This window comes from Suricata suricatta, chromosome 16, assembly GCF_006229205.1.
Source record: "Suricata suricatta isolate VVHF042 chromosome 16, meerkat_22Aug2017_6uvM2_HiC, whole genome shotgun sequence".
In the NCBI taxonomy this organism is placed as follows: domain Eukaryota; kingdom Metazoa; phylum Chordata; class Mammalia; order Carnivora; family Herpestidae; genus Suricata; species Suricata suricatta.
In genome coordinates this window covers 18,627,189-18,641,953 of record NC_043715.1, presented here as the reverse complement: position 1 = coordinate 18,641,953, position 14,765 = coordinate 18,627,189, and positions in this window count along the sequence as shown.

Genomic DNA, 14,765 nt, shown 5'->3' with positions numbered 1-14,765 from the left:
ATGGCCCTCCACTGTCAGATCACGGAGTCTGAACTCTTCAGCCTGGTACCCAAGGCTCTTGATGATCTAGCTTCTCCTTAACATTTTAATCTCTCTATTGTCATATCTGCCCTCATGCCAAACACTGTCATTTTTTATAATGGTTTTCATTTATTTTGTGAGAGAGAGTCAGACCATGAGCAGAGGAGGGGCAAAGAGAGAGGGAGACACAGAATCTGAAGCAGGCTCCAGGCTGTGAGCTGTCAGCACAGAGCCCGATGTGTGGCTCAAACTCCCTAGCTGTGAGATCATGACCTGAGCCAAAGCTGGATACTTAACCGACTGAGCCACCCAGGGGCCCCCCAAACCCTGTTGTATTAAGCTTTCCTATTAGCCTTTCCTCAGACAAACGGCAGGTTGTTTTATTGGTCAAAATATGCACTGCCCCTCTCTGTGGGAGGATTACACACCCCTAAACCACTGACGTCAAGCTTGGCTAGGTGATTTAATTTGTTAAATAAAATGTGAGTGAAAGAGACACTTGCCACTTTGAAGCAGAAACTTTAAGAACCAGTTCATGGCTCCACCATTCTCTTCTCTCTGCCATCAGCACCGAACATATAACATTAGTGAAAAAGAAACCTTCATTTTTGCAAGCTGCTAAGATTTGTTGCCACAGCATAATTTAGCCTAAGCTGACTAAAGCACTCCATTAAAATGTAACTTAGCCTAAACTAGTTGAGGCACTCCATGCTTGCTCATTTTGTAACCCTTACCCATAGTACGGACATATGGCTGGCATTTGGTACACATGCTGAATGAACGGATGTACCAGTGCAGAAATGAACACATGACCTCTGGGCCTTCGCACACGTTACTCTCTCAGTAAAGAGTGACCATCTCTGCTTCTTCACTTGTCCAACTCCTCTTCAAGTCAAAGCTCAAAGATACCCTCTTCCAAGAAGCCTTCCCTGCCCATCGCTCTCTCCTCCCTAAGAAATATGTGTATATTTCTGCTCTCATAATAACTGTCCGTCTTCTGCCCTGACTATAAGACCCTTAAGCAAGGCCAGATACCCCTCAGCTTGGCGGCCCTGTGCCCAGAACACAGCCCGTCCCATAGCAAACGGGTAGATGAATGGAGGAAGCAGTAAAGGAGGAAGGAGCTTTCTATTCCTTCAGTCAGCCACAGGCTTTCTCCACTTCAGGTCCTTGCACATGCTGATACCCTCCCTGGAGGATCAGTCCCGTCCCTCTTTGAAATCCTTCAGGGTCAGCGGTCCCATCCACTGCACATCCCTGTCACAGTTAAGTCATTCACTCCCCCTTGTTCCCACGAACGTAATACAGCCCTTCAACGGAGCCCTTATCACACGGCACTGAGATCTTCTATGGTCTGTCTGTCCCTATGAGCACTGCGAGGGCAGGCCTGAGTCAGATTCATACCTACACAGACTTAATAACAATGACAGAGACAAGAAAATAACCAACCAAGGTGTATTCTGGTAAGATAAACAGATGAATGACTATAAGAGTGCATTAATTAGTTAACATGAATAGGTCCAAGCATGCTCTTCCGTTTGTCCCTCAGACAGCCCAGGCTCATCACTAGGGGAGAATCGCTGAATGTGATGGGGCTGGGCTGAATGACGCTTTGTTACCCCAGCTGACTAATCTCCCAGGCCTCTGCTCCTGTCCCCAACCCCCTGGGCCACACGATCCCATCAGTGCAGGACACTGTAAGGTTCAGCACACTGTCCCGTTTTCCCACCCACCGCTGACTGCCTCCTACAACCTGGCAAAGGTGTACCGAGTGTGACCCGCAGGAAGTGTGCACATCAGGTCTGCCAGCCCTGGATCCTCTTCTAATCTGTCACCAACAGGGGACAAATGGAAGAGGGGAGGAAGGAAGAACAATTCTCAGAAAAAGGGGAACAAGAGGGATTCTGCATCCAATCTGAAGTCAACGTGTACGGCGAATTGCATAATTGACTGCAGATGTGATCAGGAACTCTGAATACGATGGTGAAAACCCAAGGTCAGGAAACACTAATCACCTCCACATAATGCTTGCCCTCCTCTAACTGACTCTTGCTCCAGAGAATCCCTAGGGAACCAAGAAGCCTGAGGGGGCAAAAGAAAAAGAAGCACTTGTCCAGAACTCATCCTAAAAGCAGACCTCCAGGAACTTCAGTCTTCTGGGAACCAACCGGGAACCAGAAACAAATAAAAAGCTTCTATGTAACTGATCAGTTCTCATCAGAAATGCCAAGGTCATGAAAGTAAAGAAAGGAAAGATTCTTACAGATTGGACCAATGTGAGGAGACACAACAACTATGTGCAATGTGGGACTTGGAAGCAGATCCTGAAACAGTTGAGAAAAACTGGTGAAATTCATAAAAGGTACAATAATTGTATTGTTGGTTTGTACTACTGCTAATTTCCTGGTTTTGATCATCGGACTATGGTTTTGGAAGTTGTTCTCATGAGGGGAAACTGGATGAAGAATATACATGAATTCTATTTTGCAACATTTTTGTAAGCCTAAAAGTATCTTAAAATTTAAAAAAAAAGGTGCTTTGTTTTGCTTTCCAAAGGACTTGTACACAGCCATCGAACTCCTGATAAGTCATTCTCACCAAAACGAGTTTTGCTGAATTATATGTGCATATAGCTTATGTATTTAGCAGTCACGGATATTGTTCTCTTAAGAAACCTACAGTATCAGGTTGGTTTGGTTTGTCTCTGTCTTTTTTGTTTTGTGGTTTTTAAACAATCATTAGTGAGATTTTTCTTCAGCCTCCAGTGTTGGCCTTGAAGCAAAGGGCCGCAGCCCTCGGTGTCTGTTAAGTAAGAAAAGACACACAGTGTGGCTGTGGGGGTTTTTTTCCCTCGCTCGCTCTCTCTCCCTCCTTTGAGAATTTTCTTTTGTAAAAGCAAAATTAAAAACTTTTTTAAAACCGAAATCTGTGGATGAATTAGAAGCTGGAAGCCTCCTCTAGGAATATTCAGCCTAAGAACCTCACGGCACTAGGAATTCCCCCCGAAATTTTCATTTGCCATCAGGCCAAGCTTTTAAAAACAAAACGTTCTCTAACCAGGATTGTAACAAAAGTGTAAATACTACTTCAGAGTTGAAGGTTGATGGTGCAAATACTTATATAATGGACCGTATTTTTACAATGATCATCGCATGACTCCCAGCTCCCTTTTTGTACTCCTTATCTGTCTTCCAGAAATGTCACCTGCCCTTCCTCCTGTGGTCTCTTAACCCAATAATTGTATTACTGCCATTAAAGGATGCAGTTATTTAAAAAAGAAAAAGAAAAAGAAAAAGAAAAAGAAACCTACAGTTCTCCTGGGAAGCTTTAAAGTATCAAATGGGAGGAGGAGGAGGAGAGCTGGAAGTGACACACCGAGACTAGGCAGGGAGAAAGAGCTACAATGATGCCGTTTGGGGTCATTCAGCACTGGGGCAGATGTGCCTGAGGGACCTCTGGAGCCCCTCCCTCTCAGGGTCAATGGCTGGCGCCCTCGTGATTCAATTCCATTTGTGCCCGAAGTGTTTATGAGCCCTGAGCCAGACCCCGAGTTGTGGACACAATATTCAACGAAGCTGGGCCCTGCCCTCCAAAGGCTCACAAATGGCACAGATACAAACTTACACAATTCCGATCATTTTGAAATGTGAAGCCTGTTAGGGAACCCCCAATCCCTAACACAAAGCAATTAATTCAACCGCAGAGAAGACACCATCAGATAAGCCACAGAAAAAGAGGGTGGTTGGATGTTAGGTACAGCTGGAGCCCCGGGGTTGAGTGGAGAGTGGCTGGAATAGAATTAGAACCTAGCAAGGTGGGCAGAGACCAGATCAGAAAGAATCTTCACCGTCATTTCAGTGTGGATTTGACCCAGAGCAACAGGAAGCTACTGAAGGTCTGGAGCAAGGACATGGATTGATTTAAGGAACCTCCATGGTGGCAGTGAGGAGAGCCTTCCTTTCTTCAAGACTGAATTGAGGAAAAGTTACATCAAGGCCACTGTGTGCCCTGCTTTCGGAGGGAGAATGCCTGTGTGAGGGTGAAAATGAACAAGGCGAGTGTCCAAACAGAGATGCTGAGAGACAGCTCCTTCCCTGCAGGGCTGAATTCATAAGGCTCTGCTGTCCACCAGGCTGCCCTGCCTTTCCCCGCCGCGTAAAGGCTCAGCTGCTCCAGGCTGGAGTGACAATGGTTCTCGCGCTGTGCTGCATTCAGAAGGCGTGGTTACTGCACCTCGAGGGGACAAGTTCTCCTGGCAGCATTTCAGGTCTGTTCTGGTCAACTCAAAATGAATAGCAGCCAGACTGCCTCGCAAGGGAGGGAGAAAGAGGGGTCCTACCTCTCTCTGCCCATCCAGGCTTCCAGCTATCTCAACAATCCTAAGTCCCCAAGCTCCTGTGCCCGCTTAAGGGGGGCAGATGCCCAGAGCAGTCAAATTGGGTTCTAGGATTCTCTGCATTCTTCTGAGACTTATGGATGTGTGTGGGCAATATGGAGAGGTCCCTGAGTCCCCAAGAGTCACCAAAAACTCTGGGAGAGAGGACCAGGACAGAAAAGAGAGGCAGAGTTAAGAATCCCCTTCACACATGCTAGCTGTCCCCGCAGAGGGGGACATAAGCTGAAGATGCTAGAGACCCAGGTCCCAGGCAGTGACTGCGATAAGACCCTTCTGCTAGACCAAGTTTCTGAAAGAGCAAGTGATTTGCCACTGGAAGCACAGCAGATAAAAAGCAGAACAGGAACCGAACTCAGGTTTTCTGGCTCTAAACCCGGTCCAGAGTGAACCTCTCTGTGCTTTCTGGAACTTAGAGAACGCAAAGACCTCATGCAATCCACTGTGTTCCAGCCCTGTCTCCTACTGGCAAATGCCTCACAAATGCATCCAGAACCTACTGTGTGCCAGGCCAGCCCCTCCTGAGCCACGCCTCCTCCCTGTAACTATCCTCTGAAAAGGATGGTAGGCACGCCTGACGCATATGCAGGGTTTCTATAAATGTGTTCCGCACCACTGGTTTATTCATACACCATCTTCTTCCAAAGAGAATCAATGTCACTTAAAACACACACACATACTACGTAAATGTTTTCTCTAACAAGTGAGTAACTAGGAGCAAAGGAAACATATACACATCTCAATTTTTTTTAAACACGTGAATGAATCAGGACAAGGGAAACACATGCATTACAATATTTTTTTTAATAAGTGGGTGAATCGGGACAAAGGAAAAATAAGGATAGGAAATAAAAGAAAAAACTGTGGACAGCACTGAAAGACACAATTCCTGCACTTGCCAGAGGTGGACCCAAAAAATTGACTGTAAGTAACAACCACTGTAGAGTGAAGCACCCTCTGTTTCAAGATTCACAACATTCAAGAGATTATTTTAAAATAAACAAAAGGGGGAAATGTCATTTAGAAGTGAAACGACTTTTGTGACTAAGCATGGAAAGAAAGTTCACTCATGGACTGAATAAATATTAGTTCCTTCCCTGTGCCCCTCCGCCTGGAATCCCAGTTTCTTCTCCATCTTCCAGCTGGGAACCAGCCTAGACTGCCTCAGATGGGCAGATGCACAAAAATGAGATACTTTTTTGCTTCTTTAAAGAGTTTTTCTCAAAGTATAATATATGTGCATTGAAATGCATAGCAGTGTACTGTTCGTGAATCTTCACAAACAAACTATACCTGTGTACCCAGCACCCAGATCAAGAAACAGCACTACCAGCACACCTAAAGCCCCCTCCCAATCAATACCTCACCAAGGGCAAACTGCCCAGACTTCCAACACGGTAGATGTGCTTTTCCTATTTTGGAACATTATATAAATAGAATCATTCAGGGTCTGGCTTCTCTCGCTCAGCCCTGTTTGTGAGTTGCCCATACATTTCTCGTGGCTGTAGTATGTTTATTCTCATTGCTATATTCCATATGTGGCTATCCACAACTTATTCCTCTATATGAGGACAGGTTCATCCATTCCTGATCAGGAAAATAAAGACAATCACAGGTTGCACATGGGTATTTTTAACTAAGTCAACTCTGTTAATAATTTAAGTACTTGAGTTCAGAAGATGCCAATGTTATTTTTCTAAACTTTTAAATTAGACTCAAATGCACCATCTGAAAACTGTCAGTCTGGCAGCTGACATTATTTTGATCAGTGAATTCTATTTTTGTAACGAAAGATGTCTCAGTCCGGTGGCCAGGGAACCAAAAAACATATAGAAAAGCCATATATTTTTTTTTTTGCTCTTTTGCAATTAGACATTCAGCATTTGTAGGCAACATTTACTGAGCCTTCACTCTGTGTCAGGAACTATGCTAAACATTTTGCTTGTATTATTCCTTTCAGTTCTGACAACCCTGTGAGATACTTTCACTTTTATTACTCTCATTTTTAAAGCTTTGTCTCAGCACCTAGTGGAGGATCTAGTACACACCAGGCACTCAAATAATTGCTTATTGCACAAGGCAATGAATGATCACAGCTAACGTTTATACAGCCTAGAGTTTATTCCAGAAATTGTGTCAAAAGCTTATATTCATTATCTTATTAAATCTTCCCCCAAAACTTGAGATAACATAGGAAACACCTTTGGGAGTCTTGTCCAGCTCAGAAATTCCCATTTTCTCTGAAAACTACCCTCTGCTTACGCATACGTCCACAAGCTGGTGTGTTTGTGCTAGATGACTCCACCCCTTTGGTCACAGGTGATTGGACCAGAGGTAGACACCTAATGCAGCTCAGCCAAACAGATTCTCTTTCAGGAATTTGGACTTGTGGTTGAAAGATGGTCAGTTAGTTTTGCTTGTAGCCAGAATTGAGGTGCTGTGAACTCACCCCCAAGCTGCAATGTGGAATTTTTATGGAATAATGGAGAAAGAGGAGAGGGGTACAGAGATGAGAGGTGGGTTCCCACCTGCTTCTCTGTTCTCCACTCCAGGACCTCAAAAAGCCTGGAGTTGGATCCTAGTAAACTCCTTTTTTTTGCTTAAAATAGTTCAAGTTCATTTCCATTAATTGCTACTAAAATATAACTTCTAAACTAAAAGGTAAATATTAGTTCTTCTTCCACATATGCATAAACTGAAGCTTAGTAAAGGACTTGCCCAGAGTCACAATCCAATGAACAGAGAGCAAAGATTTGAACCCAGGTCTGCCCAAGTCTGCCACCTGAGCTGTTTCCCCTTCCACACACTGACACTCCTTGGTCCAGATCATTGAGACCCTCAAATCAATCTTTAAATCCTTCTGCAAGTTTTTTGAAGGCTGGGGCCACGTCTGCCTTACTGTAGTGTCTCCACCTGGACTGAATACTGTCAGGTGTCATTGGCCAGTCACCAGGATGGAGATTTCACGGGGCCAAAGGAAACATCATGGCGTGACTGATGGGAAGTTAATGGGTTTTCTGAATACAAATTATAGAGGCAGAAAAGTGGGGCATCGAACTGAGATACTTCCCAATGACCTTGACAGATAAGCCAGTGAGCAACTGATGAAAGACCACAGAAGCCATAAGCTGGAGAGGGACCACCACAAAACTAAGACAATGGTGGGGAGACACAGTATGCCACTCTGGAAAATAGAGAATATCTAAATCTTCCTCATGCCACAACCCTCAGCCTGGCTGCCTTGACTTTACCTTTGGCAAAATAAGTGAAAACCCCAGGGGCTAAACCAAGAACACACCATTGGCCCAAGTCCTCATTCTGCAAAGACTGGACCATTTGATCCTCTCTGCACACACGTACTCCACCCCATCTTCCACAAGGTAGCTAGAGAGATCTTCTAAAATACCAATCTGAGTAGGTCACCACCTCCATAAAACCCTTATGCGGCCCCCAAGGACCTCAGTCTGTCATTTGAGGCCTTTATGACCTGCTGTGGTGCAGTGAGAAATATATTAGGTCTTTGGCTGGGTTCCTGGCACAAAGCTCCTAAAATCCTTGTAATCTCCAGGGCATTAAGAGTGATGGGAGCATCTTTTGTTACACTGGGTTTTGTACAGAGCTCCTAAGATTCTAGATTCTTGGAATTTCCTAAGTGGTAGGAATATCTTTTGTTATTATTCATTATAAGCCCTTTTGACCACACCTAAGTATATGCTAATGAAAGGATTTCAGATGGGGGTCTCTACACAGCCTCAGAATGAGTATGGTCACCAGAAAGACCAAATGATTACAGGGTTGGAACTTTGAGATCCACCCAACGACCTATGAGAAAAAGATCAGGGTGGGGGTAGGGAGGTGGGAAGGAAGGGGACCTGAAAATGAAGCTATATAAAAACTCTTGAACAGTGAGACTGGATGAGCTTCCCGACATGTTCCTAGGTGAACATGTCAAAGTGCTGGCTGGGAGGGTGATGTTCCCAGAGAGGTCATGGAAACCACACACTAATCCCCCAAATACTTTCCCCTCTGCATCTCTTCCATCGGGCTGTTCTTCAGTTGTAGTCTTCATAATAAACTGATAAACATAACTAAAATCTCTCCTTGAGTTCTGTGAGCTATTCTAGCAAATTATTGAACCCAAGGAGAGAATCAAGGGAAATCTCTAATTAGAGCCAGAACTATAGCCTTGTGATTGGGATCTACAGTGGTGAGCAGCGTTGTGGTATTGAGCCATTAAGCTATGAGATATCTATGCAAACACCACGTAGTTAGTGTCAGAATTAAATTGAATTGTTGGACACCCAGATGGTATCCGGGAAGTTAGAGAATTAGTTGTTGGTGTTGGAAAACACTATGGACCTGCTGTTTCAGTCCTCTCTCATAACATGCTGCTCACTCCCCCTCAACTTTGCTCCCAATATTCCAAGTTACTCCATCCCTGACAGCTTAATAGAACTGTAAACTCAGCTCAAGGAGCACAACCTCAAAAGAGCCTATTCTAACCTCCTCACATTGGGGGAAGTGCCCTTCCTTTGTGCACATCTGGCACAGAAAATATCTGGCAGGCTCCTTAAGAGCAGGGACTTGATTTTCTACATTATTTCATTTTATTTTAATTTTATTTTTTATTTTGTTTTATATTTTATATTTTATTTTATTTTTTTTATTTATTTATTTATTTTCCCAGTACACAGCCGAGTGCTGGGCCTGTAGTGGGCATCGATAAGTACATGTGGTTACATAGACAGGAAGGAGAATAAGTGGATGTGTGAGGGGAGAGGTAGGTGGATAAGTAAGAGGAAGGTTAAACATAGATAGATGGATGGATGGGTAGAGGGGAAGGTAGGAGAAGGGATAGATGAATAAGTGAGAGCACAGATGGGTGAAGGAGTGGATAAATGGATAAATGATATCAGGATGGGAGAAAGGACACATGGGTTCATGGGAGGATAGATGGATACATGAATAACTAGATGGATATATCAGCCAGTTCCAGTGCCTGCACGTCTAAGCCTGGGGTTCAGTCCTTAGGTTTCTGTGTGGCCTAGAGTCCTCTCAGAGTTCTGCTACCTGCCAATTATTTGTAAAATTCAGCATATAGAGAATCAAATCCATGTTCATCTTCCCCAAACTTCCAGGGCTCTGCTCCTCAATGAATGGCAACACCATTCACCCAGCTTCACCAGCTAGAAATCCAGGGATGATCCTTAGCTCTATCCACTCCTTCAACCCCCATACTCAAGATGTCATCAAGTCCTGTTGACCTTACCTCTGACGACTCTTACCAACTGGCCCATCTCCCGGGCCACCATCACTTCTCTCCTGCACCAAGGTGATCATCACCTCACCAGCCTCTCTGCCTCTGTTCTGTCTTGCCCCCAACCATCTCCACACTGCCAAGGAAGCTGTCTTCTCAAAATGCAGGTCTGATTATGCCACTACCACTGCTCCAATATTGTTTAAAACATGCTAATGCTTTCCATTGCTTTTAGGGTCAAAAGCGATCCTGACTTCTGCCCATTTCTCCTGCCTCATCCCACGCCCTTACAGGGTCAGGCCTCCTATAACACTGTCTCACAGGCTTCCGGTGTCATGTCCCATCATGAAACTTTATCTCTGTGACTCAGGGGTTAACGTCTGTCACACCCTCTAGGCAGTGAGCCCTACAAATGAGAGGCCATGTTAATTTTGGCTTTATTTGTTTTGGAGTCAGACAGGCTTGGGTGCAAATCTGAGTTCTGTCCCTAATTAGCGAGGTGACATTGAGCAAGTTAGTTGACCTCCATAAGCCTCTCTGCCGTATGTGAAAAATCATAAAATATTGCCCCCCTCTAGCGGACACTGGAGGATGAAATTAAATAATGCATGTAGTGTGGCTAACAGAGGATCTGGCCTCTGTGAGGACATGTCCTGACTGTATTGGGAGCAGCAGCGGAAAGGTCTCTGTGCAGATCCTGTTTGCTCCTCAGCCAGTTTGCCCTGAATTAAGCTCCACCCTGAATACAAACCTTCACGCAAGCCCAGAATTAAGTCCCCCAGAGGAGGGACTGCCTTTTATCCCCTCAGCACCTGGAGGCCTCTCTTGGGGCTCTGGAAGGGCGGCTTCCATCCTACAGGGGAGACAGAAAGTATGGACAACCTGCCCCAGCCCCTCCAGCCAGGAGAAAGGGTGGTCAAGGCTTATTAAATCCACAGGAGAGTTTAGGAACCCAGAAACCAGCCTTCTTAACAGTCCATTTCATGAAGTCCTTTCCTCCCTCAGGAGCCTACCTAGGCTCCAGCCATGCTCCTGCTGGCACCTGGCACCCCAGAGCCCACCCTTCATTCAGACAGGCGTCTTTACCAGCCCACCTTCCTCACCCCAGACTTTGCCCTCTGTTCTGGAAAGTCTCCCTCTCTAAATCCTTGCCCCTCTTCCAGAAAGCCTTCTAAGAATGATCGAGCCCACGCTAATTCCTTTCTCTTCTGAGGGCCCAAGGCCCTGATGCCTCCAATGAAAGACAAAGCCCTGATGTAAGACCCACCTGGAAGCAACTCCAAGCTTACTACCCATAAAGACACATTTTTTAAAGGATAAAATCATGACTGTTATACCAACACTTACCAAAGGCTTTAACTCATTCATTAACAAGGGAATCAATAAGATGTGATGCACAATTCAAAGGTGAAACCAGAGCACAGCCACACGTATAACTTTGAGCCCACCTCGAAGATAACGACCTCACCTGACAACATTCATGCGCATCTCAATAGACAAGAATATTGTGCGTTACAATCAGTTTTCTTCAACTTATGAAATAGGAAAATAGCTCAGAGACCATGAAAGGCACAAATTCCTTTAGAAACAGAAAACCACGTATGAGGTAACACCTAATATTCAATTTAAAAGATACCTGATCATCTTTTCTGCCTATTTTTAAAGTGCTTCATCACCTTACTGGGTGCGGCTTAAAGAACTGTGCAACTCTAGAAAGTCATTTGAATTCAGAGGACCTCAGTCTCCTCATCTGTAAAGTGGAGTGACAGTGCAGACTCCGCTGAGCTCTAAGCAGAGAGCAGCTCCAGAAGGAGATGCTTCAGGTTTGGCACATAGCTCTGCACCCCAGAACTCCCTCCCTGTACCTCAGCACCTGCTCTGAACTTGTCGTCTTGTGGACACAAAAAGGGCCCTGCTCCCAGACCCCACCCTCCATGGAACAGGAACCCGGGCCTCTTCACCTCTCCTAACAAGACTAAGACACAGTCAAGGGGGCCTTTAACAAGAATCAAAGGAAAGGAGGAAAGTTCTTTGAAAAGCTGGTGGGATAGGTTTCCCTCCCTTACCTCCTTTCCATTTTAGAGTTTTTTAAAATCTTTTAAACTTTTTAAAAATTTATTCTTGAGAGAGAGAGAGAGGGCATGAGCTGGGGAGGGGCAGAGCAAGAGAGGGACATAGAATCTGAAGCAGGCTCCAGGCTCTGAGCTGTCAGCACAGAGCTTGACCTCACAGCCGTGAGATCATGACCTGAGCTGAAGTCGGATGCTTTACCCACTGAGCCACCCAGGTGCCCTGTTTTAGAGTGTTTTAGACTGTGATGTGCTCTCCACCCCCCAAAGCCAAGGCAATCCAGGGAGCAGGGCCCTTTGTAATGTAATTCAAGGCTGGGAAGATGCTTTTGACATAATTCTGTATAAGGATATACTAGCAAGAGATAACTTTCCCAAAAGGTGTAATAGATTTTTAGAGAGATACCCACCCAAGAGCCAGACCATCCTGACAGATTTTCTCCCTCCCCTCCACACTCCTACTATCAGAAGATTACCCCCAAAAATAGAATCAATAAGTTGACCATCCTCTATGAGTGACAGGGGTAATACTGAGCACACACTAGGGCAAATCCCCATAGCCTGGCATTTGAGGACTCACTGGGTACTTGACTGTCACTATGTGACTTTGAAAAGTTCCTCCCTCCAGCCTCCCTAACCTTCCCCCTTGGTCAAGCAGACCCTAAACACCACTGTGTTTCTTTAGTGCCCAGGAGATGCCCCTCTGGCAACTCTGACCCCATCTAGAAGAAACCCTCAAAAATCCATGGATACACCCATTGAAAAAAGGACTAATCATGGACCTGCACAGACTTACCCATGAGAATGTTCATCGCAGTATTATCTTGACATGTGAAAAACTAGAAACAAACTGAGCACCCAGCAATAGAGGACTGGCTAAACACAGGATAATACAACCATCTGATGCAATGGTAAGGAGCCATTAAGTGTATGATGTGGGATAAGAGAGGAGAGATAGTGAGCAAACTCACTCCAGTTAAAGACACTTTTAAAGTTCTACAATGACAAGGAAAAAAAACCTCCATATTAACAGTGACCACTTTCTATGTTCTTCCTTTGCATTTTGATGTTTCACAAGGGTCCCACATCAACATGTATTTGTGGATGCAAAGCTAGACCCATCACTAAGCCCAGTGGAAACCAGTTCTGGGTGCCAATGTGAAGAATAGGCCAGGTTTGTCAGACCACTGGTGTTCAAATGGGGGGTGGAGGGGAATGAACTCCTAAAGCTTAGAGCCTTCCACAAGTTCTCATTATAAGTGTCACCTCACAAAAGATATATATAGTTTTGCCAATGGACAGCTAACAGGTAGAACCACTAACAACCGGAATATCCATCCTGCAAAGATCACCTGCAAGGCATCTGCTCTGAAAGGTCAAGGTCATGTTTTATCAGGTTATGCAGTGGCCACAGCCCTGGCCTGGAGGTCCTAGAACCTCCAATGCTACCTCTCTGGCCCTGGCCTGTCCTCTCCTTTCTATAGTCCTTTATTTATTCATCCATAAAAATAAATGCACAGGGTTGGATGAAGGGACTCTCAATTCCCTTTTCTTAATACTCTCAAAGATGTTTCCCTTCATTCTGGTCCCACCTCCCCCCATAGCACATATGCTCCCATAACAGCCCCCAGAGAAGCTGGAATCCCCCAGCCTAGGTCCCATCCTATCCTTGGGGGGGGGGGGCAGTGGAGGGGTGGAGTAGGCAGTAGAGTAGGCAAAGCCCAGAATAAACAATTACCAAAGAAGGCTAAGAACTGTCCTCATGATGGAAGGCACTAGATTATACAGGTCCCTCTGCTCCTCCACCCAGGGATGCCCAAGACATGATGGGTGGCAGAACTGGGAGTGAGATTCGTCTTCTTCCCCAGAGCCTGCTCTGTCCCTACCCTCCTGCAGTACCAGTGGGGCCTGGCTTCTCCCCAGAGCTATCCCATGGCTTCTCCACTTCTCCAAGTTCTATCATAAACATGAAAACTGTTTTCTTTTTGAGAACCACTTTCAAGCCGCCATCAACAGAATGGGAGTTTGTTGAAAGTTATCAACAAAGTATTTCATTAACTCAGCCATCAAATTTAGAGTGCAGGCTCTGTGCTGGACCCCAAAGGTTTCCCTCCTGGGGCTCCCAGTCAGGGAGGGGAGACATGAATAACTGGAGAGCACCACAACGTAGCAGGGGTACAGAGCTCTATGGTAATGAAGTCAGAGAGGCCTGGGAGATGAGCCAGACTTGTCCAAGGCCAGAGTATGGTGTGGACAGAGCAGGTCCACCTGCTAGGGCCAAGCTCTGTGCCTGGGGTTTGCGGGGAGGAGGGTACAGAGGGCACGGAGTGGCACGAGGGGTGAAGGAAATGGGCGAGCTGATGGCTCAGGAGAGGAAGGCTTCAACAGGCCCTACCTGACATCCCAACATACCTCAGAACTCATCTGTCAACTGGGAGAAGAGACGCTGCCAGTCTAGCTTGCCCCTCCCAGTGGCTGTGACAGTGGTCCCCCCACCCAAGTGCCCAGTTTCTCCTCTGACCAAATTGTCTGGCTGTCCTTCCCTGCACATACCGTTGACTCCCCTTCTCTGCACGTCTGTGTGTCTGTCCTTCTCTGCTCCCACCTGTCTGTATGTCATTCTCTACACAAGCCTGTCCGTCTGGCATGCTGACCTCCCAGCATCTCTGGGCCTCCCTGCCGCGCGCGTCCCCCCTGCAGCTGTGTGGGTGTTGGGCTGGCTGCGCCCATAGTGGCGCGGCTCGGCCCTGCCCCCTCCCGCGTGTCCCCATTACAGGGATGACCCGGGCCGCGGCCCAGAGTTGCTGAAGCCCCGAAGCCGCCACCTAGCGCTGCTGAGGCCAAAGAGACGCGCCGCTTAGTCGGCCGGGGAGCGGACGGTGGTGGCTAGGGCGGCGGCGCAAGGCCGACGGGCAAGAGGGCGGGGCTGCGGCAGGGCAGGGCTGGGACTGGGGCTGAGAAGCCGCCGCCGCCGCCTCCGCTGGGGATCGCGGGCCGCAGGTCTGCTCAGTCCGGCCCCGCCCCC